Here is a 27,502-nt window from a genome sequence, read left to right as displayed (position 1 = left end):
ACTACGCTGCATTGGGCCTACAAATTGGGTATGGGGTGTAGAGAGATGGTGTGTTCCACTCCAAGGTGTTCCCCAGGTTGCCTTTCCTGAGCTTCGATCTTCCGGCTCTCGTTTAGTAGTTGTTGGAAACTACGCTGCATTAGGCCTACAAATTGGGTATGGGGTGTAGAGAGATGGTGTGTTCCACTGTAGAGAGATGGTGTGTTCCACTCCAAGGTGTTCCCCAGGTTTCCTCGCCAATGCTTCGATCATCATGCTCTCGTTTAGTAGTTGTTGGAAACTACGCTGCATTGGGCCTACAAATTGGGTATGGGGTGTAGAGAGATGGTGTGTTCCACTCCAAGGTGTTCCCCAGGTTGCCTTTCCTGAGCTTCGATCTTCCGGCTCTCGTTTAGTAGTTGTTGGAAACTACGCTGCATTAGGCCTACAAATTGGGTATGGGGTGTAGAGAGATGGTGTGTTCCACTCCAAGGTGTTCTCCAGGTTGCCTTTCCTGAGCTTCGATCTTCCGGCTCTCGTTTAGTAGTTGTTGGAAACTATGCTGCATTAGGCCTACAAATTGGGTATGGGGTGTAGAGAGATGGTGTGTTCTACTCCAAGGTGTTCCCCAGGTTTCCTAGCCAATGCTTCGATCATCATGCTCTCGTTTAGTAGTTGTTGGAAACTACGCTGCATTGGGCCTACAAATTGGGTATGGGGTGTAGAGAGATGGTGTGTTCCACTCCAAGGTGTTCCCCAGGTTGCCTTTCCTGAGCTTCGATCTTCCGGCTCTCGTTTAGTAGTTGTTGGAAACTACGCTGCATTAGGCCTACAAATTGGGTATGGGGTGTAGAGAGATGGTGTGTTCCACTCCAAGGTGTTCTCCAGGTTGCCTTTCCTGAGCTTCGATCTTCCGGCTCTCGTTTAGTAGTTGTTGGAAACTATGCTGCATTAGGCCTACAAATTGGGTATGGGGTGTAGAGAGATGGTGTGTTCCACTGTAGAGAGATGGTGTGTTCCACTCCAAGGTGTTCCCCAGGTTTCCTCGCCAATGCTTCGATCATCATGCTCTCGTTTAGTAGTTGTTGGAAACTACGCTGCATTAGGCCTACAAATTGGGTATGGGGTGTAGAGAGATGGTGTGTTCCACTCCAAGGTGTTCCCCAGGTTTCCTCGCCAATGCTTCGATCATCATGCTCTCGTTTAGTAGTTGTTGGAAACTACGCTGCATTGGGCCTACAAATTGGGTATGGGGTGTAGAGAGATGGTGTGTTCCACTCCAAGGTGTTCTCCAGGTTGCCTTTCCTGAGCTTCGATCTTCCGGCTCTCGTTTAGTAGTTGTTGGAAACTACGCTGCATTAGGCCTACAAATTGGGTATGGGGTGTAGAGAGATGGTGTGTTCCACTGTAGAGAGATGGTGTGTTCCACTCCAAGGTGCTCCCCAGGTTTCCTCGCCAATGCTTCGATCATCATGCTCTCGTTTAGTAGTTGTTGGAAACTACGCTGCATTAGGCCTACAAATTGGGTATGGGGTGTAGAGAGATGGTGTGTTCCACTCCAAGGTGTTCCCCAGGTTTCCTCGCCAATGCTTCGATCATCATGGTCTCGTTTAGTAGTTGTTGGAAACTACGCTGCATTAGACCTACAAATTGGGTATGGGGTGTAGAGAGATGGTGTGTTCCACTCCAAGGTGTTCTCCAGGTTGCCTTTCCTGAACTTCTATCTTCAGGCTCTCATTAAATTGTGGTTAAACGGAACAACTGCATTTGGCGTACTAGTTGGTTTGGGATCCTACTAACAGTGTCTGCCGCTCCTTGCTGTTCTCCTGGTTTCCTGTCCTGAAATTCCATTTTCAGGCTCTCGTTAAGTAGTTGTTAATGTTAGACTGCATTTGGCCTACTAGTTGGGTTGGGGCCTACTATCGGTGTCTGCCACTCCTTGCTGTTCTCCTCCACTGAACAAAGCTGTGCCGCTTGTTTACTACTGTTGCCAATTTTGAACTGCATTTCGACTACTTACTGATTTGGGCCTACTCTCTGTGTCAGCCTCTCATTCCAGTTGTCCTCCACTGCAATGCCCCCTGATTAGTCCTGTGTTACCAATTTTGAACTGCATTTAGCCCACTTTATTCTTTGGGCCTATATCTGTGTTTCCTCCTCATCCTGCCCATTGCCCAGCCAGTGATAGATGAGTCTGCTGGTACATTGACCCATAACGCAACATTTCCCGTGCACGCTACACTGCAAGATTGTGACCCTGCTGAAAGTCAGGTCCCCCTTCCCGCATACCATACCACCTTACACGGGGACAAACAGGAAGGTGCAGATGAAAGTGCAGGTTCCTTCATCAGGTGGGGGGAGGAATACTAGTTGGCGACGTCACTGGCACAGGGCCTCTCATAGTACGCAAAAGTGTTGCTGCCGGTGGGAGGCGCCCCCGCCGTGCAAACACACCGCTGTACTTTGAGGGGCCCTGTGCCAGTGCCAATGCCAACGAGTGGGCCCCCCCTGCTTGCTCAGGTTCACAGCACTTGCAAAGTTGAAATACTTACCTCTCCCTGCTCCACTGCCGTGACGTGGTCCAGATTTCCTGGGCCCACTAATTACTTGAACCAGCCCTACCCACCACAACTTTAGCCAAATGAACCCCAATTTCAAATGCCTTCCAATTATTATAAGGTAAATTACGCTTGACAAGCTTCATTAAGAAGAATGGATGGTTTTGACATTAAAATGGGCACTCTAGGTGTTTTCCTGGCCCCCACTCACTGCCGACTATGCTGCCCCATTGACTTGCATTGGATTTCGTGTTTCGGTCGATCCCGACTTTACGTCATATTCGGCCGATTTCACTCGACCCGACTTTTGAGATAGTCGGGTTTCGCGAAACCCGGCTCGACTCTAAAAAGGTCAAGGTCGCTCAACTCTACTCTCCAACATGTGTCTGGATAAGACAGGAAAGCTGAGTTGAGTCTAGTAGGGGTAAGATGTCATCTTGCAAGAAGTTTAAAATAATTTTCTTGAATATTGGAGTTAATATTGTTTTAATGCATCAATGTAAAGGTTTGTTGCCAAGCTTTATTAGAAAAGTTTTTATTTACATCTTGTTCCCATTTGATTATGTGATTTTGCTTAACAAATTCCGTGTCTGAATTAAAAACAGTATATATTTTTCATATTCCACACTAAAACCAAATGGGGATTTCTTAAAAGAGTATTAATAGCCTTAGATAAAACTAAGGGGAGAGATATTTTACGTCTAATACATGTTCTAAGATCTATGAGGTTGAAGAGTTCCTGATCGGGTAGACAGAATGCCAATTTTAAAGTTTGAAAATTTGCTGTAATATCTTAATTGGGACCTGTAAGTAGACACGAACAGTCCTTGGCCTAGCTTAGGCAATTTTCTGTATGGAAAATTAGGAAAAGTGGGAAAGAAAATATGTAATGGCACTCAGAGGATAGATTCTGAGATGTAAATTTATTTCTTTTTTACATTGTGTAATATTGTGTAATTGCCTAAAACTTTTAAGCAGTATTGTAATGTATGTACTATATGCTTAAAAGTAATCTTGTTGAAAAGGCCACCCCCGAGAAAAATACTTTAAGTTACAATTAAGCATAGTTATGTTAAATAGGTTTCACTTTACAGTATTGACTAATATAAAGCATGCTTAGTTGGCTTCATTGAATAATGTAATACTGGGGAAGGCTAATTTACAATTCGTTTACTATCATAACTATTATTACAACATTGAAACCATTTTATAATTAGCCATTTCTAATTATCAAAGTTATCTAGCAGTCCTCTAAAAAGAGTTTAGACAATCAAACCTTTAACAGATGTCAGTGTCTGGTAATGAACAAGTATTCAGTGATACCTTGAGATTGTTGATATTTTTCAAGAATTTTGGTTCTCAAGTACTCAGACAACTCTCTTCTCTTCTTCTTGTTCACCATGTTTAGTGTGGCACACACAGAAACACAAAGCAAAGGTTGAGTCACCATCTCACCTTTTTATCTGGTTTCAGGTGTGATATTTATATTGACCACACCTGTTACTTGCCATGGGTGAGTTTGAGCGAGCATCACATGCTTGAAACAAAGTTGTTTACCCATACTTTTGCATCTGCCCATTTTCCTTTTTATAATTTTTAAAATGTAAAAGATTAAAAAATATATATATATATTTTTTGGCTAAAATACAAAGGGAATGTGTCCTCCTTAACTTTAGGCCTTTTAGAGATCATTTTATCTTCAAGTTGCTTAACTGTTCACAATAAGAGTAATTTTGACCAGGGGTGCTCAGACATTTACATGCCATTTTATATTAGATGATGAAATAGGTAACACCAGCAAAGCTAAAAAGGGAAATGGTGAAAATGAATGACTTGTTCATAAATGTTGTAGAGATCAGGATAGCAAATAATGAATGGGCCCTTGTAAATATATATCATAGCGATTTATCTAGATGAGGACATCACTAGACATGAATCACTGAACTCAAATGATAAGCATACTCAACGCCAACAGGAAAAGTAACTTTTTTTTATTATTTAAAGACTATTCAAAGACATAGCAGAGTGTGGAACTGACCATGAACTTGTAATGAACATGCTCCACTAAAGCAAACAGATGCTAGACCTATTAAAAGAGAGCTAGATAATTGCTATTTGGAACTTCATGATCATGAGCTTATCAAAGAATAAGGAAAATATGACATGGACCAATATTAATACTGTTAATGTGAGTGTTAATGGAGACTTTGGTCTTAAATATGGGCAATCCTTTTAAATGTTAAAACACTGCGAAGACGCTATAGTAACTTATTGAAGGATCCTTCTAATCTTTTGATGACTCTAGGTTCAGGAGCAATAAGGATAATGCTGTATATTAAGATATACATTTCAGATTATGATAAGCTATCAATGTCAAATTGATGGTGGTCCAACTCTCGCCAGCCCATGAATAGCTGGTGGAAAGGCTGCCATATTCCTTTGAATATCTGCCAGACAGGTACAGACACAACTAAAAGTACAAATCAGAGCAGTGTAATCAATAAAGAGGACACTGCTGATTGGCAAGGTTGTCGAGAGTCCAACTCCCAGCAATATTGATGGTTTATTCTAAGAATACGTGGTTAGTGCCAAAGTAGCAAATAAGTTACAACCTTTTTAACCATTGCAGGAAAGCTAATTCAAGCTGTATGAAGCACAGGCAGCATGAAACAGAGTCCAGTTCCATTATTGCAATTGTGTGTTTTTTTTCCGAAATGCTGTGAATTGGTTTCAAACTGCCCTTTTTTATGTAAGTGTAATGCTCTCATAGACAACATCTCAGCCTGTGGCTCACTGTTAGTGTTTCTGCCTCCCATAAGCCAGGTCCTGAATTTGAGACTGGGTAAAATAAGAGGTTAAATATATAGCGCCAGGAGATTCTCCTTCTGTCCTTTGTGTTAGAAAATGCACAAGAAATACGGAATAGAGAGCAGCATTGTACCCTCCGGTCTTCAGTGGGCCCCAGTATATGCTCAAACTTGCCAGTTGCTGACTCCGGCCATGTGTTTTTTGTACAGGAATATACTGTGAAGTATTTTTTCTTATATAAATTTTTTAACAGCAGTAAATCCACGGGTCCGTATAACGTTCTAATTAGCTGCAGGTGATATCACTGTTTTGATATTTCAGATCACACATTAGTTTAAATTGAACATATGCTATTGTTATGTGAAATTAATTCATACCATAAGGGTATACATGGAAATATCTGTTTTAAAAAGTCCACAAGCTTTCAGCAGCACGCAGCATAATACCACTGTGGGGGACATTGACCAAAAGGAGTAGGCTTTGCTCATACAACTTTATTTGAATAATTAAATTAGATTCCAAATAGCTGTATGTTGTACTGTACATTATCAGGATACCTGTATATATATATACAACAAAAACATCTAATAAAGCCACTGTCCTTCAATATACTGGTTGTATCAAATTTTCTAAGTTGGTGACCTTCCCTATTGATGAGAATTCACACTGTACTCAACACAATATACAAGAAAAACCTAAACTTGTAATATGATACGAAGAAATAATATCCCCAAATAAGGCTAGTTTCACATTTGAGTTTAAAAACGCAGCGTTTAAAACGCATCCGCAGGTGGTGAAAAAAACACATGTAAATGCGTACAAACGCTGCGTTTTTTAGACGCATGCGTTGCCGCATGCGGTTAAAAAAACGCTGCATTTGTACGCGTTTACATGCCTTTTTTCCTGCGTTTGCGCTTTTGGTACGCACGATGAGAAATTTCACAAGAGAAAAATCAAGATCCAGACACCGCCAATGGGACTACAGAGGGCGTGTGACATGACTCTGTGGACCAAAATATGGAAAAATTGTAGTTCTCAAAATGTGGTAACGCAAAAAATATTTTTGGGAATAAAAAGCGTCTTTTAGTGTGTGACAGCTGCCAATCATAAAAATCAACTAGAAAACCCACTATAAATAGAAATCAAACCCCCTTCATCAACTCCTTAGTTAGGGAAAAATTAAAAAATTGTATTTATTTCCATTTTCCCATTATGGTTAGGGTTAGGGGTAGGGTCAGGGTTATGGCTAGGGCTAGGGTTAGGGTTAGGGGTAGGGTTAGGGCTAGGGCTAGGGTTAGGGGTAGGGTTAGGGCTAGGGTTAGGGTTAGGGTTTGGATCCCGTTATCACCTTGATGGTGGGGGGTGGCTTATCAGTGTCTAGACTTGTTTTTCTCTATTGAAACGCATGCGTTCAAAAACGCAACCAAACGCATGTGCTTAAAAATGCATGCGTTTACATAGACAGCAATACTTTTTTTGACGCAATCGAACGCATGCGTTTTTTTGCGGCAAAAAAAGCCTCTAGAAATTACTACATGTTGCATTTCCGCACCAAAACGCAAGCATCGAAATGACACATGCGTCATCAAACGCAGCCAAACGCATACAAAAAAACGCATGCGTTTTTAATGTTCAACTTAGGAAAACAAGACGCATCCGTTTATATGCGTTAAAGCGCAGCGGCAAAAAATGCAAATGTGAAACCAGCCTAACATTGGTAGACTTAGGCTATGTGCACACGTTGCGGAATGGGGTGCAGAATTTTCTGCACAAAATCCGCATCTCCTGGCAGAATCCGCAGGTGCAGATTTGCTGCGGATTTTATGCGGATTTTGTGCATTTTTTATGCGGAATTGGTGCAGATTTTCTGCGGTTTTTACTACTGCGGATTTCTATAATGGAAGGGTGCAGAAACGCTGCAGATCCTCACAAAGGAAGTGACATGCACTTCTTTTAAATCCGCTGCGTTTCCGCGCGTATTTTTCCTCACCATCTGCACAGGTTTTTTTTTTTCATATTGATTTACATTGTACTGTAAATCACAGTGCGGATCTGCAGCGTTTCTGCGTGGAAAAATCCGCTGCGGATCCGCACTAAATCCGCATCGTGTGCACATAGCCTAAGAAACAAAAGCTTTGTGCTCTCATTTTTTCCTCTTCTTTTTCAGAGAGCCATACCTTTCTAAATTTCCCATGGCAAATCCATAAGAAGGCTTGGGTTTTGCAAAAAAATGTAACAAAAAAATTAAATCTGCAATGGTTTTGTGGGTTTTGGTTTTAGTGTTCATTTGCAGTGAAAACTACATGGCATTATGATTTTTCAAGTCATTTCAATTACAACAATACCAAATTTATAATGTTTTGTTTTTAAATGGTAATCCTTTAATAGTGTTTTGATGATTTTCTTTTTACAACTTTTAACATATGGGTTAATGAATTTTGTATTTTGATTGTTCGAACTTTTACAGGCGCAGCGATACTACTTACACACGTGGACAAAATTATTGTCGCCCTTCTAATAAAGAAAGAAAAACCCATAATGGTCTCTGAAATAATTTGAAACTGAAAAAAGTAATTTTCAAATTAAAAGGGTGATCCGAAATCCAAATTCATTTTTATCCTAAATCTATTTAATGCCATAATCTAAACCATTTTCTTATATAAGTGAATTAAAAATACTCTATCGTTCCCTAACTACACTATCTAATTGCTTTTCTTTTTTCCACTTTCTTTTTTGACTAGGCTTCGTTTCAGAGATTCAGAATTAAGTACATGCTGGGATACTGATCCAAAGAGTCATCAGGGGGCAGAGGCTGTGGCAGCGACAGCCAAAGTCAATGAGGCTCATTTCAGGGATTGGGCTAGTCCCTGCACACTGTGTACTATTTGATGTGCACAATTAAAACCTGCTCTCTGTTGCTGGCTCAAATCAGCAGTAACAAGCCGGCAGCAGAGCGCAATCCCACAAGTGACATAATTAATCTCTGCTCATTACTGCTGGCGTAACTTATATGTGCTTCTTCCCCCTGGCCTGGAGCTGCAATATATGCTGACCATGAATTGTACCAGCAGATTCCACACCACCGGGTACGATTTATATGTTTTAATATGTGTACCATGTAATGTGGTAGCATTTTATTCTATTTTAGTGTGCACTGCTGACCAATGTACTTGTGTTGATATATTGTGCAAGTAATTTTTATATGGTTCTAGGTGTGAGAGATGGGTAGGGATATGTAGTGATACAGTTAGGTTTAGTGTTCAGTAAGGGTCATGTACGATTTAGGACAGTGGGGGCACTATAGAGTCAGATTCAGATTTAGATGTCAGATAAGATTGGAAGAGTCAGCCATTGAAAGCTAGCTAGTGGGAGGAGTTAGCCAAGGGTGAGCAGAATTGTTCTGGAAGAAGTGAGAGAACAGAGAAGATTAGAAGTGTGACATGGCCGTCTTCGTGACTGGTGTGATCTGGGCAGTTGGAGTGGTCAGCAGTTAGGCTTTTGGGAACTCACGTGACACCCGGGACCTATTCCGGCAAGGATTAGAAGCGTAATCCTGTAATTTCGCCCAAGAAGGGGAAAGTGAACGGGGAGCACCATGGACCAGCTAGACCGGCTATCCAGAAAAAACTGCAGGAACGGAGATCACGGTACCAGATGATGTGTTGTTATGGAAGACCATGGACAGCTTAGAAGGTGAAACATCTGTGACATGTGAAGACTGTTGGACAGTGTCTGTAAGGAATCTGAATGAGTTAAGTAAAGTTTTGCTGAAAATGAATCTGAACTTTGAGAATATTTGTGCGTTGCTGAAACAGATCGGGACTTTGCAGTCTGAGAAGACTTCTGACCCACAGGTGGGTGAAGTGTACCACGCACAGAGCACACAGCATAAAGAATCTAATGTTTCTGTAGCGGTGCGTCAGGGTGTCCCAGAACAGCAGCAGGCTCTCGCCACAACTATCTCCCTGGCCCCCGTTACATTCACATGAGTTTTTAGTACAATACATGAAAGTGGGATCAATTCAATGCACAAGAAAATATGTGTGTAGAGTAGTATACAGTCATGGCCGAAAGTGTTGGCACCCTTGAAATTGTTCAAGAAAATGAAGTATTTCTCCCAGAAAATTATTGCAATTACACATGTTTTGCTTTCACATGTTTATATCCTTTGTGTGTATTAGAACACTGAGAGAAAAAGGCAAATTGGACATAATTTCACTTCTCAACCTGAATTTTGGACCACTCTTCTTTTGCAAACTGCTTCAGGTCTCTCGTATTTGAAGGGTGCCTTCTCCCAACAGTAATTTTAAGATCTCTCCACGATTGTTCAATGGGATTTAGATTCAGAATCATTGCTGGCCACTTCATAACTCTCCAGCACTTTATTTCAATTCATTTCTGGGTTCTTCTTGAAGTATGTTTGGAGTCACTGTCCTGCTTGAACACGCATAACCTAGAACACAAACCCAGCTTTCTGACACTGGGCACTACATTGTAACCCAAAATCCTTTGGTAATCTTCAGATTTCATAATGCCTTGCACACAGTCAAGGCACCTAGTGGTAGAGGCAGCAAAATCACCCCAAAACCTCCACCATATTTGATTGTAAATACTGTGTTCTTTTCTTTGTACGCCTCATTCAGTTTTTGGTAAACAGTAAAATGATGTGCTTTACCAAAAAGCTCTATCTTTGTCTACTCTGTCCACAAGACTCTTGCAGAGAAGGATTTTGGCTTACTCATCTACATTTTGGCAAACTTCAGTTTAACTTTTTTATGTCTCTGTGTCAGCAGTGGGGTCCTCCTGGTTCCCCTGCCAAAGTATTTCATTTAGTTCAAATGTCACTGGATAGTTCACGCTGACACTGATACACCCTGAGCCTGCTGAACAGCTTGAATTTCTTTGGAACTTGATTTGGTCTGCTTATCCACCATTCGAACTATCCTGTGTTGCAATATACAATATGGGCTCACACTATTTGATCAAATTCTGTGCAAAGCGTCTCCCAAATATTTTCCTAATGTTCAAAAGCCATTTTGCTATTCATATTTCATGTATTCCATATTAGACATGCTTTGGCACAATAGAGTGCAACCTTTTTTTGTATATTGTGTATGGAGGTAGCTGCTCCTGGTATGCACCTATTCACACTAGTTTGGATGTGCCAGTAATTTTTCTGTCATTTCTATGTTAGCTTACTGACTGAGCACTCCTCCCATCACCATGTGGTTTTTAATTACATCTATTCACACTTGATTCCGGCCAACCCATATGTAGGCCTTGCTGACAGAGGTGTGCACATTCACCCAGGCATACAGACATTGCACCTATTCACACTAGTTTGGATGTGCCAGTTGTTTTTCTGTCATATCCTGTGTTGCAACCTTTCATCGATTTTCTCTGCTGTTCACATCCAGGGAGATTAGCTATGGTGTCATTTTTATGGAAAAAATTTGGTTCACAAGTCCTCAGACAGTTCTCGTCTTCTCTTTCTGTATTCCAGTGTGGCACACACAGACACACAATATAAAGATTGAGTCAACTTCTCCCCTTTTTATACTGTTTCAGGTGTCATTTTGATATTGCCCACACCTGTTACTTGCCACAGGTGAGTTTGAAACAAAGTTGTTTACCCACAATTTTGGAAAGGTGCCAACAATTTTGTTCTGCCCAATTTTGAAATTATGTCCAATTTTACTTTTTTCTCTCTGTTTTTTTTGTGTTGTTCCAATACACACAACATAATTAAGCATGTGCATAGCAAAACATGTGTAATTACAATAATTTTCTGGGAGAAATACTTAACTTTCCAGAACAATTTCAAGGTTGCCAACACTTTCGGCCATGAGTATATGTGTATCTAATGGGCTGAGGGCACCAAAAACAAATTTGCACAGAGTACCATACAGACTAAGGCCAACTTTGTGGTGTGGCTGCCGATCTGTCACATTGTGTGCAGTGTATAGTTCCCAGTATGACCTCAAACCACCAGAAAATCAAAGGGTCCAAAAAAAGCAATGTGTTTATGGAAATTCATAAATTCCTATTCAGTGTCACTATATAATTGACAAAACCATACAGTGGGAAAAATAAGTATTTGATACACTGCTGATTTTGCCACCTATAGAGTATGGAGAAGTCTGTAATTTTTGTATCATAGTACACTTCAACTGTGAAAGACAGAATCTAAAAATGAAAAACAGAAAATCACATTGTATGATTTTTAAATAATTAAATTGCATTTTATTGCAAGAAATAAATATTTGATCACTTACCAAACTGCAAGAATTCTGGCTCTCACAGGCCTGTTAGTTTTTCTTTAAAAAACTCTCCTACTCTGCACTGATTACCTGTATAAAAGACACCTGTCTACACACTCAATCAAACACACTCCAACCTTTCCACCATGGCCAAGACCAAAGAGCTGTCTAATGACATCTGTGACAAAGTTGTAGACCTGCACAAGGCTGGGATGGGCTACAGTACAATAGCTAAGCGGCTTGATGAGAGGGCAACAACTGTTGGCACAATTATTAGAAAATGTAAGAAACAGAAGATGGCTGTCAGTCTTCCTTGTGTGGTAAGGATGATTGTGAGAAAGGGCAGGAGTCAGCGAAGAACTACATGGGAGGACCTGGTCAATGACCTGAAGAGAGCTGGGACCACAGCCTCAATTACATTAACATTACTGTTAGTAACACCGTTACGCCTTCATGGATTAAAATCCTGCAGGGCATGCAAGGTCCCCCTAATCCTGTTCTGTTCTGTTTTTCTATTTTATAAAATGCTTATTTCATGCAACTAAATGCAAATTAATTATGTAAAAATCATACAATGTGATTTTCGGGATTTTTTTCAAGATTCTATCTCTCATAGTTGAAGTGAACCTAATAAAAATTAGATACCTCTCCATTCTTTGTAGGTGGGAAACCTTGCAAAACTGGCAGCGTATTAAATACTTATTTTCCCCACTGTATATAATAGTCCCATTAGCTGTCTGTAGGCATCAGAGTAGTTAATATCTAATGCAACATAGTCAGACATTATTATCCTAAGATTACAGTAACTTACAAGTGCAATATCACACCATGTCATTGATTGACTTCCATCATTTGTTTTAAACAGGCATTGTCCAGGCATTAGTACTTCTACTGATACATGTCATGTCCTGATATAAAAAGATTTGGACCATTCTATCTACACAGATGACTTAACCCTAACAATTCTTTATGTGTGACCAGGGTTCCTAAACAAGTCAGATATTTATTACCCTACTAACAACTAATTATCTTTATGTTCTAATGAGAAGTTTCATGATTTTTGACCTTTTTGACCTTACCGTTCTTCATTACTGAGCAATTGCTTGTATACATTCACAAATTACAAGGATTGGCATTAAATTATAATTGTTAAAATGTTCTAATAACATGGTAGAGCTTCAATAATTCTGTTTATTGGCTAAAAAGAATTCCAGATCAGACAGTGCTGTTTGCCAGTAAGAAAAGTGGTGGAGATTATTAGTAAATGAGTCACGCTACATGTAACAGTAAAATCCCTCCTACTTTTTCCAGCACAATCATGTGCGTCAGCATGAACGTCATACTTTTCAATTTATTTATTCTTGTCCTCATCGTATCTATTGAATGATTCTATAGGGGATCTAGAAAGACGCACACAAATTTTTTTTTGTTGCAAGTCCTTTCACACTGTTGATGACAAGATAGGGTTCAACATGGAGTGGGAAGTCACCGGGGAGACTTACCTGGCCACTAATTCCACCTAAAAAGAATCATATTAAACAAGTTCAGCAAGTATGCATAAAAGGTAACCATCATTTACTGTAGGACCACACGCTAAACGTATAAATCTAGAAATAGAAGGGACGTTAATTAACAAGATAATACAGTGGGGGAAATAAATATTTGATCCCTTGCTGATTTTATAAGTTTGCCCACTGACAAAGACATGAACAGTCTATAATTTTAAGGGTAGGTTAATCTTAACATTGAGAGATAGAATATCAAAAATACAATCCAGAAAATCATATTATATAAATTATATAAATTTATTTGCGTTTTGCAGTGAGAAATAAGTATTTGATCCCCTACCAACCATTAAGAGTTCTGGCTCCTACAGACCAGTTAGACGCTTCTAATCAACTTGTTACCTGCATTAAAGACAGCTGTCTTACATAGTCACCATTATAAAAGACTCCGTTCCACAGACTCAATTAATCAGTCAGACTCTAACCTCTACAACATGGGCAAGACCAAAGAGCTTTATAAGGATGTCAGGGACAAGATCATAGACCTGCACAAAGTTGGAATGGGCTACCAAACCATAAGTAAGACACTGGGTGAGAAGAAGACAACTGTTAGTGCAATAGTAAGAAAATAGAAGAAATACAAAATGACTGTAAATCGACATTGATCTGGGGCACCATGAAAAATCTCACCTCATGGGGTATCCTTGATCATGAGGAAAGTGAGAGATCAGTCTAAAACTACACGGGGGAACTTGCTAATGATCTCAAGGCAGCTGGGACCACAATCACCAGGAAAACCATTGGAAACACATTCTGCTCAAGAAGGCACATGTGCAGGCCCATCTGAAGTTTGCCAATGAACACCTGGATGATTCTGTGAGTAATTGGGAGAAGGTGCTGTGGTGAGATGAGACAAAAATTGAGGTCTTTGGCATTAACTCGACTTGCCGTGTTTGGAGGAAGAGAAATGCTGCCTATGACCCAAAGAACACCGTCCCCACTTTCAGGCATGAATGTGGAAACATTATGTTTTGGGAGTGTTTTTCTGCTAAGGGCACAGGAATACTTCACCGCATCAATGGGAGAATGGATGGAGTCATGTACCTGAGTAACAACCTCCTTCCCTCCGCTAGGACATTAAAAATGGGTCATGGCTAGGTCTTCCAGCAAGACAATAACCCAAAACATACAGCCAAGGCAACAAAGGAGTGGCTCAAAAAGAAGCACATTAAGGTCATGGAGCGGCCTAGCCAGTCTCCAGACCTTAATCCCATAGAAAATAAGGAGGGAGTTGAAGCTCCGAGTTGCCAAGCGACAGACTCAAAATCCTAATGATTTAGAGATGATCTGCAAAGAGGAGTGGACCAAAATTCCTGACATGTGCGCAAACCTCATCATCAACTACAAAAAAAGTCTTACTGCTGTGCTTGGATTTTATTTTTGATATTCTATCTCTCAATGTTAAAATTAACCTACCTTTAAAATTTTGGACTGTTCATATCTTTGTCAGTGGGCAAACTTACAAAATCAGCTAGGGATCGAATACTTATTATTTCCACCACAGTGTATATATATATATATATATATATATATATATATATATATATATATATATTATAGTGCATACTAATTACTTAATATAATAAAGTGATAGTGCAAAATTACACATATCAAATCTCAAAACTGTTAAAGATTTGATCTATGTAATTTTGCACTGTCACTTTATTAAGTCACTAGTATGCACTTTAATGCAACGTTTATATAATGAATTAACATAATATTTTTCACTCGATATGTTAACAATATGCAATTGTAACATCCCTTTAAATATCTGAATGTACATCCCTAACATTGCTTGGGAAAGGCATATAGGTACATCACTCTGTTTAACCCCTCCAGCTCTGTAGCATTCTGCTGGCACGTTGGAAATCTGTCTGTAGGGAAATTCTTGCAAAGTGCAAATATTCAATAACTACTTTAGCATTTTAATAATAATAATAATAATCTTTATTTTTATATAGCGCTAACATATTCCGCAGCGCTTTACAGTTTGCACACATTATCATCACTGTCCCTGATGGGGCTCACAATCTAAATTCCCTATCAGCATGTCTTTGGAATGTGGGAGGAAACTGGAGTGCCCAGAGGAAACCCACGCAAACATGGGGAGAACATACAAACTCTTTGCAGATGTTGTCCTTGGTGGGATTTGAACCCAGGACTCCAGCGCTGCAAGGCTACACCGCTAACCACTGCACCATTTGTAGCCATTTACAACTCCTTTTAGCCATTTCTAGAAACTGTTCAAAACTGTCTAGTTTCACGTAAAAGTGTCTAAAACACATATAAATCTGTCCATTTCATGTGCACCAGTGTTTTGCCACGTTCTGGGCCACAGTCTGGCGCGTTTTGCTTAGCTAATCTCTCCTTACATGTTTATGCAGTAATTATTAGAACTTTGTGTAAGAAATCGTGTTTCTGTAGATCATCAGGCTTTGAAGACAACGTTCCACAAGAAAAGAGCGAGCTTCATAACACGGCGTTCTATCCTTAGCTTTGCATGATCTAATTGCAAGGCTTAGTCTTCCCCAACTTTAGTGACGATTTTATAAATCACACTTTGATGCCAGTTTTCCTTGAATTTAGCACTTTTCTCTGACAAGACAGAAAACATTTTACACATTTCTGTGATAATGATGCCATCCCCTCGGCAGACATAAAAGGGTTCACTGCTATCTATTATTATAATGTATAGAAATGTTTGTGGTGGTTCTCTACAAGGAGGTAATAGATACACTGCATCACTTGTACATGAGGATGGGCAGAAAGGAGGCGAGTGAATGTTACACTAAGAGCTTACACTTTATAGGAAAGGAGGAACGCTTCCTCATTAGCACATTTACATAGTCACAAGGATGGCTTCCAATAGCTGGGATTACAATTAGTCGTAATTTCGGGAATGTAAATTACATGTACACAAATGCTGTCAAGAAAGAGAAGGAGATCCAGCTCAACGAAATAGTGAAAAATCCATAGTTTATTTCACTTAAAATATAGTGAAAGGACAAAACATCAGCATACAAAAAAATATTTTAAAACCAAGGTCAACGCGTTTCCGCTGACTAAGCACCCTTAAGGGAAACGCGTTGACCTTGGTTTTAAAATATTTTTTTGTATGCTGATGTTTTGTCCTTTCACTATATTTTAAGTGAAATAAACTATGGATTTTTCACTATTTCGTTGAGCTGGATCTCCTTCTCTTTCTTGTTCGTCTACGCCCTGACACAGCGGTTCCGTGCTCCGAGCTCTTGGGAATGTCGGTATGGTGAGCTGGATTTTGTTTTTTACACAAATGCTGTCACATAACTGAAAAATATATGGCTGTAAAGCACTGGATCTAAACATGAATAGGGAGGGATATTGACAGCATTTAGTACGAAATGTCAACTTGTTTGTCAGGAACTGTGGCTTCATGTTATGTAGTTTTACTTTTCCTGCACAACTGCAATGTATATTGGATGCAGGCACTCATGACTCACATGGTGCAATAGATATTACACTGCTGGTGCCGCACAGGCTCCCTGAAATAAGGGAATTCCAAAATGTGTGAGTCCTGTGTTTTGTATGTTGCGGTCCAGTGGGTCAGAGACCTGAAGGCTCGCACCTGCATGGAATACTATTCGGATCAGCGCTGTTTTTCACTTTTGTTTTTTAAATAAATCTATCTAACTAATATCTATCTATCTATCTATCTAATATCTATCTATCTAATATCTATCTATCTATCTATCTATCTATATCTATTATATGCCTATCTATTATCTATGTATCTGTCTATATCATCTATTATCTATCTATCTATCTATCTATCTATCTATCTATCTATCTATCTATCTATCTATCTATCTATCTAATATCTATCTATCCTATATCTATCTATCTATCTATTATATGCCTATCTATTAGCTATCTATCTATCTATCTATCTATATAATCTATCTATTATCCTCCTATCTGTCTATCTATCTATCTATCTATCTATCTATCTATCTATCTATCTATCCTATATCTATTATATGCGTCTCATAGGTAAATACCAGTCCTTCTATCTATCTATCTATCTATCTATCTATCTATCTATCTATCTATCTATCTATCTATCTATCCCATATCTATCTATCTATCTATTATATGCCTATCTATCTATTATATGCCTATCTATCTATCTATCTATCTATCTATCTATCTATCTATCTATCTATCTATCTATATCATCTATCTATTATCTATCTATCTTATATCTATCTATCCTATATCTATCTATCTATCTATTATATGCCTATCTATCTATCTATCTATCTATCTATCTATCTATCATCTATATATATATATATATATATATATATATCTGTCTATATAATCTATCTATTATCTATCTATCTATTATATGCCTATCTATCTATTATCTTCCTATCTATCTATCTATCTATCTATCTATCTATCTATCTATCTATCTATCTATCTATCTATCTATCTTCTATCTATCCTATATCTATCTATCTATCTATCTATCCCATATCTATACATCTATCATCTATCTATTATTATTATCTGCCTATCTATCTTTCTTTCTAACTATCTATGTGTCTATCTGTCTATTATCTATCTATCATCAATCTAGAAAATAAAGAGTAAAAATCAGTGCAAATGGGTATAGGGTACAAAGTCTCATAGGTAAATACCAGTCTATCTATCTATCTATCTATCTATCTATCTATCTATCTATCTATCTATCTATCTATCTATCTACCCATTATCTATCTATCTATCTATCTATCTACCCATTATCTATCTATCTATCTATCTATCTATCTATCTATCCATTATCTATCTATCTATCTATCTATCTATCTATCTATCTATCTATCTATCTATCTATCATCTATCTATCTATCTATCTATCTATCTATCTATCTATCTATCTATCTACCCATTATCTATCTATCTATCTATCTATCTATCTATCTATCTATCTATCTACCCATTATCTATCTATCTATCTATCTATCTATCTATCTATCTATCTATCTATCTATCTATCTATCTATCTATCTACCCATTATCTATCTATACATCTATATATGTTATTTATCATCTATTTATCTATAATTTATTATCAATTTATCTGATCTAATCTTTCTAATGTATCGTATCTGTACTTTGGTGTTTTAAGCATTTTTTTCATTGATTTGTTGATAGTTTAGATAAGATATTTTACATATTAGATAACTGCTATAAACTTTGTGGGAACATATGTAGTAACCAGGAAGAATATTCATTTGTAGCATGCAACATAATATTCATAATATTACATGTAAATTAACGATGCTTCAATAGGATATCAGCTTTTTTTTATTAAATAGATTTAATAATATTTTCTCTAATGTACCATTCTGTAAAAATGCAGATAAATATATATATATATATATATATATATATATATGATTGAGATAACAGATATGAGTACATGGGACTCAAGTTGCTTACATTTTCTATAAAGCATTGCTCTTAGGAATAGAAAAAAAAATACTTCTGTGTCTGTTGGAGCACCTCTCTCCTTGGCTTCTAACAATGTCTTATTAACAATAACTAATAAATTAGCATGTATTTAATTAATATTGAAAATGAATATTTATTTAACAGATTTCTCTTTACTGTGAAGAGATGATCGATCAATAGATCAATTAATTGTGGAAACAATATTTAACTTTTGCCGAATGACTTTTTGAAATATAACCTGCCTTTTTTTTTAACAGCTCCATTATTTCCTAACTTTTTCATTCAAAAAGAGAATAAAAAAATAACATAAATTTAAGAAGATAACTTCATTCTTAGAGATACTGGACACATCAACACCCCTATTCTTAAATCTCCAACATCACAAAGAAGTTATTAGTGACATTATTCCACTTTTAATAAAGACTTTTAGGTAAGGTGTCAGTAGCAGTGTGTGCTTACCTGAATGTGGCAGTGCTGATGAGTGACGCTCCCTTCTCTCTGCCTCTCAGGATAAAGAAATCATCAGGAAGCTTGCCTCTGACTTGAAAGTCTGCTCCCCCTCTCCCTCTCTCTCTCTCATTCCCCCTCCTCACTCTTATGGAAGGGGCTCTGATATTTTCTCTATGGAAACGCTCCCCTCTCCGGTGTGGAAAGCAATGGAACGATCGCAGTGTCTTGCGATAATCTGTAGAAAAAGACAAGTTGGTAGACATTGAGATAGCCTTCAGATAGTTGTCAGGTTTGTCAGAGTGGACATGACGCATGTGACGTCTCTTAAGATCTATAGATTGCATCTTGAGAGACTATAGCTAATGGAAATATGATGTATAATAAAAAAAAGTCCAAACATGAATTACAAATTTGTTGTGATATTGCCGAGGCAAATACTACCGTTAAAGTTTAAAAAGTCACTATATATTTGGCAGATAATATATAATTTCTCAAATTAGTTGAGAAAATAAAAATATATTCTGAATATGATAATACATTCTTGCATTATTTTTATAATTCTATTAATCCAGTTTCTAGCCTTAAATATAACTGATTTACAAACTCTTACATATAACTGACATATAAAAGAAATCTGTTTTTCATTAGTTTGTGGCAGGTATAAAAATACAAATCGAGGATTACGTACTTACCCTCCCTTGGGACTAAAGGTACCTTCACACTAAACGACGCTGCAGCGATCCAGACAACGATCCGGATCGCTGCAGCGTCGCTGTTTGGTCGCTGAAGAGCTGTCACACAGACCGCTCTCCAGCGACCAACGATGCCGGTAACCAGGGTAAACATCGGGTTACTAAGCGCAGGGCCGCGCTTAGTAACCCGATGTTTACCCTGGTTACCATCCTAAAAGTAAAAAAACCAAACGCTACATACTTACCTAGCGCTGTCTGTCCCCGGCGCTGTGCTTCTCTGTACTGGCTGTGAGTGCCGGGCAGCCGGAAAGCAGAGCGGTGACGTCACCGCTCTGCTTTCCGGCCGCTGTGCTCACAGCCAGAGCAGAGAAGCAGAGCGCCGGGGACAGACAGCGGTAGGTAAGTATGTAGCGTTTGTTTTTTTTACTTTTAGGATGGTAACCAGGGTAAACATCGGGTTACTAAGCGCGGCCCTGCGCTTAGTAACCCGATGTTTACCCTGGTTACCAGCGAAGACATCGCTGAATCGGTGTCACACACGCCGATTCAGCGATGTCAGCGGGAGAGCCAGCGACCAAAGAAAGTGCTGGCCCTCTAGCCCCGACCAACGACATCACAGCAGGATTCTGATTGCTGCTGTGTGTCAAACTAAACGATATCGCTAGCGAGGACGCTGCAACGTCACGGATTGCTAGCGATATCGTTTAGTGTGAAAGTACCTTTACTCCGACAATCTGCTGCCCCAATCTTTGTTGTTTGACTGCAGCGCTAACATCACATTAACATCACTGCAGCCAAGCAGTGAAGTCTCTGCCTCTGTGCCACTAAGATTACTGTTTGGCTGCAGCGCTAGTGAGATATGTAGGGAGTACAGGGATGAAAAAGCAAATTGATGGAGTATTCCGTTAACTCTTATACAACTTTTTAGTAACTTTCCCTAATGTAGTTCTGATACTCAGTACATATGTTTCTTAGATGCTATCAGTCTAGATCAGGGGTGGGAAACGTTTTTTTTCTGTCAAGGGCCATTTGAAAATTTCTACTATCATTCAGGGACCACTCAAAACATCAAATTGAAAATTACCCTGCTATATTTGGTGAAACAAATTAGTTAACTTACCCCTAATGTGATGTCTGGAGCTGCTTCTCTTCGGTCAGATGTGTGATACTATGCTATAGTGATGACTTTACTACTCGCAACTGCTTTTACAGGTTTGTGTTGGCGCAGTCAACTCTTTGTGATAATAAATTTTGTAAAGCATATACATCACATAGGAGACATTGGGACTGCTGTATACACATCACAAGAGACACTGGGAACATATGCATCACAGAAAATGCTGAGGTCATATACATTACTGAGAAGGGCTGAGGGTCATAGACATTACTGGGGGAGGACTGGGGGCAATGGGGAAAAAGTATTTAGTCAGCCACCAATTGTGCAAGTTCTCCCACTTAAAAAGATGAGAGAGGCCTGTAATTGACATCATAGGTAGACCACAACTATGATAGTCAAAATGAGAAAACAAATTCAGAAAATCACCTTGTCTGATTTGGCAAGATTTATTTTGCAAATTATGGTGGACAATAAGTATTTGGTGTTAGGGCTAGCGGAACGCACTGAGTAAATATAGACGTGTATTATAATTGGTGCGTTCACAGCTCGGGGTCCACCGTGCAGGAGGAACCTGCTGCTAGTGAATGGTGGCACTGTTTGGCGGTAGAGACTAGCTCTGTTACTTCACAGAGTAGCCGTGAAAGGAAAGCACTGTGCCCTGTTAGCTTCACAGGAGCACAAGCTTACTGTTGAACTGATAGCAGTCAGTGGTTATGCAAACACGCAATCTCCTCACCGGAGGAGCCGGTATTCTAGGGGCTTATTTCAGCCGGGTCCCTGAATACATTCATACATAACCACACTGGCGCAAAGCACATACTTGGATTGATACTAGCGCATGGCCGTGTGGCCATGCAAACCTTTTATAGCTGCAGCAAGTACAGGACCTTCCTAGAAGGACAAATGAGAGGCTGCCACAGAGCCTGAGCAACTTCAGGACCTTCCTGGAGAACCAATGAGTTTTGCTGCAGTATCTAAGCATGTGACCCTCCATCTCCAATGAGAGATCTTACCCCGGGCATGCTCAGAAGGGGAAAAGCAGGACTTAGTCCCAAAAGCATCTGCTCGCCGCTGCCCAGCACTGGCTTCAATGGCAGAAGCTGGAAAAGCAGCAGTAACCCTTTGCACAGAGTGAGACTGAGCAAGATGCTGGGACCGACGGCTCCACTGCGGCAGGAGAAGAATGGGGGACCGCAACGTAGATGGCCTGAGGTTCCCCCTGTGCAGAGGCGGGAACTCAACCCCTAACATTATCCCCCCAGGGCACCCCCTGGACCTCGCTACGCTCGAAGGCAGCAATGAGCTGCGGAGCCTGAATATACTCCGCAGGCTCCCAGGACCTGATCTCAGGACCATAACCCTTCCAGTCCACCAAATAAAATTTTTTGCCCCATACCACCTTGCACCCCAAAATAGCGTTCACCTCGTAATCATCTGTAGACGAACCCGATGTCCCGGCAGATGACTCAGAAAACCGGGACATGTATACGGGCTTCAAGAGGGACACATGAAAGGTGTCAGTGATACCCAGGCATGGTGGAAAGGCCAGACGGTAGACACTGGGCTAACCTGTTCGAGGACCTTGAAAGGGCCCAAGTAGCGAGGTGCAAACTTAGTGGACTCAACTCGCAGCCTGATGTTACGGGCAGAGAGCCACACTAAGTCGCCGGGAGCAAAGGCCGGAGCGGGGAGCCGATGTGCATCAGCGGAGGACCTCATTCTCTCCTTGGAGGCCCGAATGGCATCCTGAGTGAGGTCCCAAATATCCCGTGCCTCCACAGCCCAGTCTGCCACCCTGGAGTCGGCGGAAGACACGGGCATAAGCACAGGTACCCGCAGATGCTGATCATAGTTAAGGAGGAATGGGGTTTGTCCAGTGGAATCTGCTACGGCGTTGTTCAGCGCAAACTCCGCCCACGATAGCAAGGATGCCCAGTCATCCTGCCTGGCTGAGACAAAATGTCGCAGATATGTGACCAAGGTCTGGTTGGCCCTCTCTACCAACCCATTCGTCTCGGGATGATATGCGGAAGAGAGATTCAATTCAATGCTGAGAAGATGACAAAGCTCTCTCCAGAACCGAGACACAAACTGGGGACCCCGGTCACTGACAATTTTGTCCAGCATACCGTGTAGGTGGAAGATGTGTTTTATGAACAACGCTGCCAAGGTCCGTGCAGAAGGTAGCCGTGGAAGTGGCACCAAATGCACCATTTTAGAAAAATGATCGGTGATAACCCAAATGATGGTACAGCCACGAGACTTGGGAAAACCCACCACAAAGTCCATCCTGACCATCTCCCAGGGCTTGTCTGCCACCAGCAAGGGATAGAGTAACCCAGCTGGCTGTTGTCGAGGAAACTTATTTTTGGCGCAGGAGACACACGCCCGAATATAATCTCCGACGTCACGGACCATATGTGGCCACCAGTACGTCCTCGCCAGCAGCTCAGATGTCCTCTTTGTTCCAAAGTGTCCACCCACCCTGGACGAATGAGCCCAAGGGAGAACCTGCGGTCGCAAATTAATGGGTACAAAAGTCTTGCCCGGATGCACAGACTCTAGTGAAACCAGAGCTATGGTTCTCAGGCTCTCAGAAGGGACAATAAGCCGAGGCTCCCCTTCCTCCTTCTCAGATGACACAACAGAGCGAGAGAGGGCATCAGCATGAATGTTCTTCTCCCCAGCGAGATAATGGAGGGTGAAGTGGAACCGGAAGATGAACAAGGACAAATCTGGCCTGACGAGAATTTAGCCGCTGGGCTGTTTGTAAATATACCAAATTTTTGTGGTCCGTGAAGACTTGAAAGGGATAACGTGCCCCCTCCAAAAGATGTCTCCACTCCAAGAAAGCCAACTTCATTGCTAGCAACTCCCTGTCCCCGATGGAATAATTCCTCTCCGCTGGTGTGAAGGTCTTGGAGAAGAAGAAGCAAGGATGCTTCCAACCTTGAGCATCCTTTTGGAAGAGGACTGCTCCTGCACCAACGGATGAGGCATCCACCTCCATTATAAACGGCTTATCAACATCGGGACAATGTAGGATGGGAGTGCTAGCAAAATGAGACTTAATAGAAGAGAAGGCCCTGGAGACCTCTTCAGACCACGCTTTGGGATATGCTCCCTTCTTGGTGAGGGCTAACAAGGGAGCTACCAAAGTTGAGAAGTGGGGAAAGAACTGGCGATAGTAATTAATGAACCCCATAAAGCGCTGCACTGCTTTAAGAGAATGGGGTTCTTGCCAGTCCAGCCTGTAGTTTGGCAGGATGCATAGCCAATCCCTGGGCGGAGATGTTATAGCCCAGGAAAGGTAAAGACTCCTGCTCAAATATACACTTCTCCAACTTTGCATCAAGGGAATTTGCCTGTAAGAGGTCGAAGACTCTGCCAACATCTCTCCGGTGGGAATCAATATCTGGAGAGAAGATGAGAATATCATCCAGATAGACTACGACCGAGGTGGAGAGCATATCCCGGAAGATATTGTTGACAAAATCTTGGAAAACGGCTGGGGCATTACAGAGCCCGAAGGGCATCACCAGAAACTCATAGTGCCCATCCCTGGTATTAAACGCCATCTTCCATTCGTCCCCTCATGGATGCAAATCAGGTTATAAGCACCCTGCAGATCTAATTTGGTAAATACCCTTGCTCCCCGTAGCCTATCAAAAAGCTCAGAAATCAGGGGCAGCGGGTACTTATTCTTAACGGTGATGGCGTTAAGACCCCTGTAATCTATGCAAGGATGTAATTCTCCCTTCTTCTTCTGCACGAAGAAGAACCCCGCCCCTGCAGGTGACACTGACTTCCTAATGAACCCTCTTGCCAAATTCTCCTAGATGTATTGGGACATAGCCTCTGTTTCCGGGAGAGAGAGGGGATAGACCCGCCCCCGAGGAGGTTCTGCTCCAGGCAAGAGATCAATAGGACAGTCATAGGGGCGGTGAGGTGGAAGGGTCTCCGCATCCTTTTTGGAGAAGACGTCTGCATAGGACAAATAGCATTTGGGAAGAGAAGAAAGATCTGCGGGTATCTCCGTGGTGGAAATCTGAACGCAGTCTCTCACATATCTGCCTTTACATGATTCACTCCAACCCAATATCCTCCCAGAGGTCCACTCAATATGTGGGGAGTGAAAGCGGAGCCAGGGTATTCCCAGCAGAGTCTCATCCATTCCCTTGGGAAGGACAAGAAGGGAAATAATCTCCTGGTGGGAAGGGGACATGGATAATGTGAAAAGGACAGTCTGGTGTGTGATTTGTGAAGGAAGTGTCGACCCATTCACTACTAACAGTTACCGGTTTGGCAAGCATCACCAGAGGTATTGCATGGCGCAGAGCAAAAGCAGAAGACATGAAATTTCCCTCTGCTCCAGAATCCACACAAAGCTCGACTGTTAGAGAGGATGAGCCTAACATGATTGTCCCTTTGAAGGACTTGGAGGAAAACGCTGCTGTTTCTAGTGAACCTCCTCCAATGGTTACTAGACGCGATCGTTTCCCGACCGCCGTGGACATTTATTGACGTAATGTCCTAGCTGTTGGCAATTTTTGCAAACCACGGGTACTCGTGCGGTCCAAGACTTAGGTCCCGCTCGAGAAACCTCCATGGCCTCATGGGAGTCAGATGCCTGAACAGGAGATTCTAGAGGGCTGGAGAAGGTAGGAGCCAGCTGAAACCTCTGCCTACACTGAGTCCGCTCTAACCTCCGCTTGTTAAAACGGAGGTCGATGCGGGTAGATATTGAAATGAGCTCCTCCAGTGTGGCGGGAATCTCCCTGATGGCAAAGGCGTCCTTCACATGGTCTGCCAGTCCTTTCCAGAACACCAGAATAAGGACTTTATCCGGCCACTCCAGCTCAGAAGCCAGAGTCCGAAATTGGATGGTGAACTGGCTGACCATGGACAAACCCTGTGTTATTGCCAACAATTGGAGCGCGGTATCGTGGGTGACATGAGGTCTTAGAAAGACCTGTTTCAGAGTGTCCAGGAAGAGAGGAGCACTCTGCAGCACAGGATCATTAAGCTCCCATAGCGGCGTTGCCCACTCCAACACCCTGCCTGACAAAAGGGATAAAGTAAATCCCACTTTCGTCCATTCCGTAGGAAAACGTGCAGCCAGGAGCTCAAGATGTATCGATCACTGACTCACAAATCCCTAACATAGCTTACTGTCATCAGCAAACTTGTCTGGAAGCAGGAGACGGGATAAAGTCAGAGCAGGGGTGGAAGAGGACAAACTGGCTGCAGCTACACTTGCAGCCTGAACAACGACTGCGGTAACATCCACAGCTGAGGTTGTGCGCTCAAGAGCCGCCAACCTACCCTCCAGCTGCTGGATGTACCGCTGTAAACGCCGATTGTCCGCCATTTACTAGGCAGACCCTGGCGCTAGTATTCTGTTAGGGCTATTGGAACGCACCGAGTAAATATAGATGTTTATTATAATTGGTGCGTTCACAGCTCGGGATCCACCGTACAGGAGGAACCTGCTGCTAGTGAATGGTGGCACTGTTTGGCGGTAGAGACTAGCTCTGTTACTTCACAGAGTAGCCGTGAAAGGAAAGCACTGCACCCTGTTAGCCTCACAGGAGCACAAGCTTACTGTTGAACTGATAGCAGTCAGTGGTTATGCAAACACGCAATCTCCTCACCGGAGGAGCCGGTATTCTAGGGGCTTATTTCAGCCGGGTCCCTGAATACATTCATACATAACCACGCTGGCACAAAGCACATACTTGGATTGATACTAGCGCATGGCCATGTGGCCATGCAAACCTTTTATAGCTGCAGCAAGTACAGGACCTTCCTAGAAGGACCAATGAGAGGCTGCCACAGAGCCTGAGCAACTTCAGGACCTTCCTGGAGAACCAATGAGTTTTGCTGCAGCATCTAAGCATGTGACCCTCAATCTCCAATGAGAGATCTTACCCCAGGCATGCTCAGAAGGGGAAAAGCAGGACTTAGTCCCAAAAGCATCTGCTCGCCGCTGCCCGGCACTGGCTTCAATGGCAGAAGCTGGAAAAGCAGCAGTAACCCTTTGCACAGAGTGAGACTGAGCAAGATGCTGGGACCGACGTCTCTACTGAGCAGGCTCCACTGTGGCAGGAGAAGAATGGGGGACCGCAGCATTTGGTCACCTAAAAACATGCAAGATTTCTGGCTCTCTCAGACCTATAACTTTTTCTTTTAAGAGGCTCTACTGTCCTCCACTCACTACCTGTAGTAATGGCACCTGTTTGAACTTGTTTTCAGTATAAAAGACACCTGTCCACAACCTCAAACAGTCACACTCCAAACTCCACTATGGTGAAGATCAAAGAGCTGTCGAAGGACACCAGAAACAAAATTGTAGCCCTGCACCAGGCTGGGAAGACAGAATCTGCAATAGGCAAGCAGCTTGCTGTGATGAAACCAAATTTGGGAGCAATAATAAGAAAATGGAAGACATACAAGACCACTGATAATCTCCCTTGATCTGGAGCTTCACGCAAGATCTCACCCCGTGGGGTCAAAATGATCACAAGAACAGTGAGCAAAAATCCCAGAACCACACGGGTGGACTTAGTAAATG

General features: G+C 41.4%; 1 protein-coding gene across 1 annotated transcript in view; it reads right to left on the bottom strand.

The window, feature by feature from the left end:
- UCN3 (urocortin 3) overlaps positions 1–19,179 on the bottom strand; it is a 78,993-nt gene extending 59,814 nt beyond the window's left edge. The window contains exon 1 of the mRNA XM_069762067.1: positions 19,129–19,179. The gene's annotated coding sequence lies outside the window, so the exon portion shown is untranslated. The remainder of the gene's footprint in view (positions 1–19,128) is intronic.
- Positions 19,180–27,502: the final 8,323 nt, after the last annotated feature.

Source organism: Ranitomeya imitator, chromosome 4 (assembly GCF_032444005.1).
Source record: "Ranitomeya imitator isolate aRanImi1 chromosome 4, aRanImi1.pri, whole genome shotgun sequence".
Taxonomy (NCBI): Eukaryota; Metazoa; Chordata; class Amphibia; order Anura; family Dendrobatidae; genus Ranitomeya; species Ranitomeya imitator.
The sequence above is the reverse complement of the archived record's forward strand: the minus strand, read 5'-3'. Positions and strand labels throughout refer to the sequence as shown.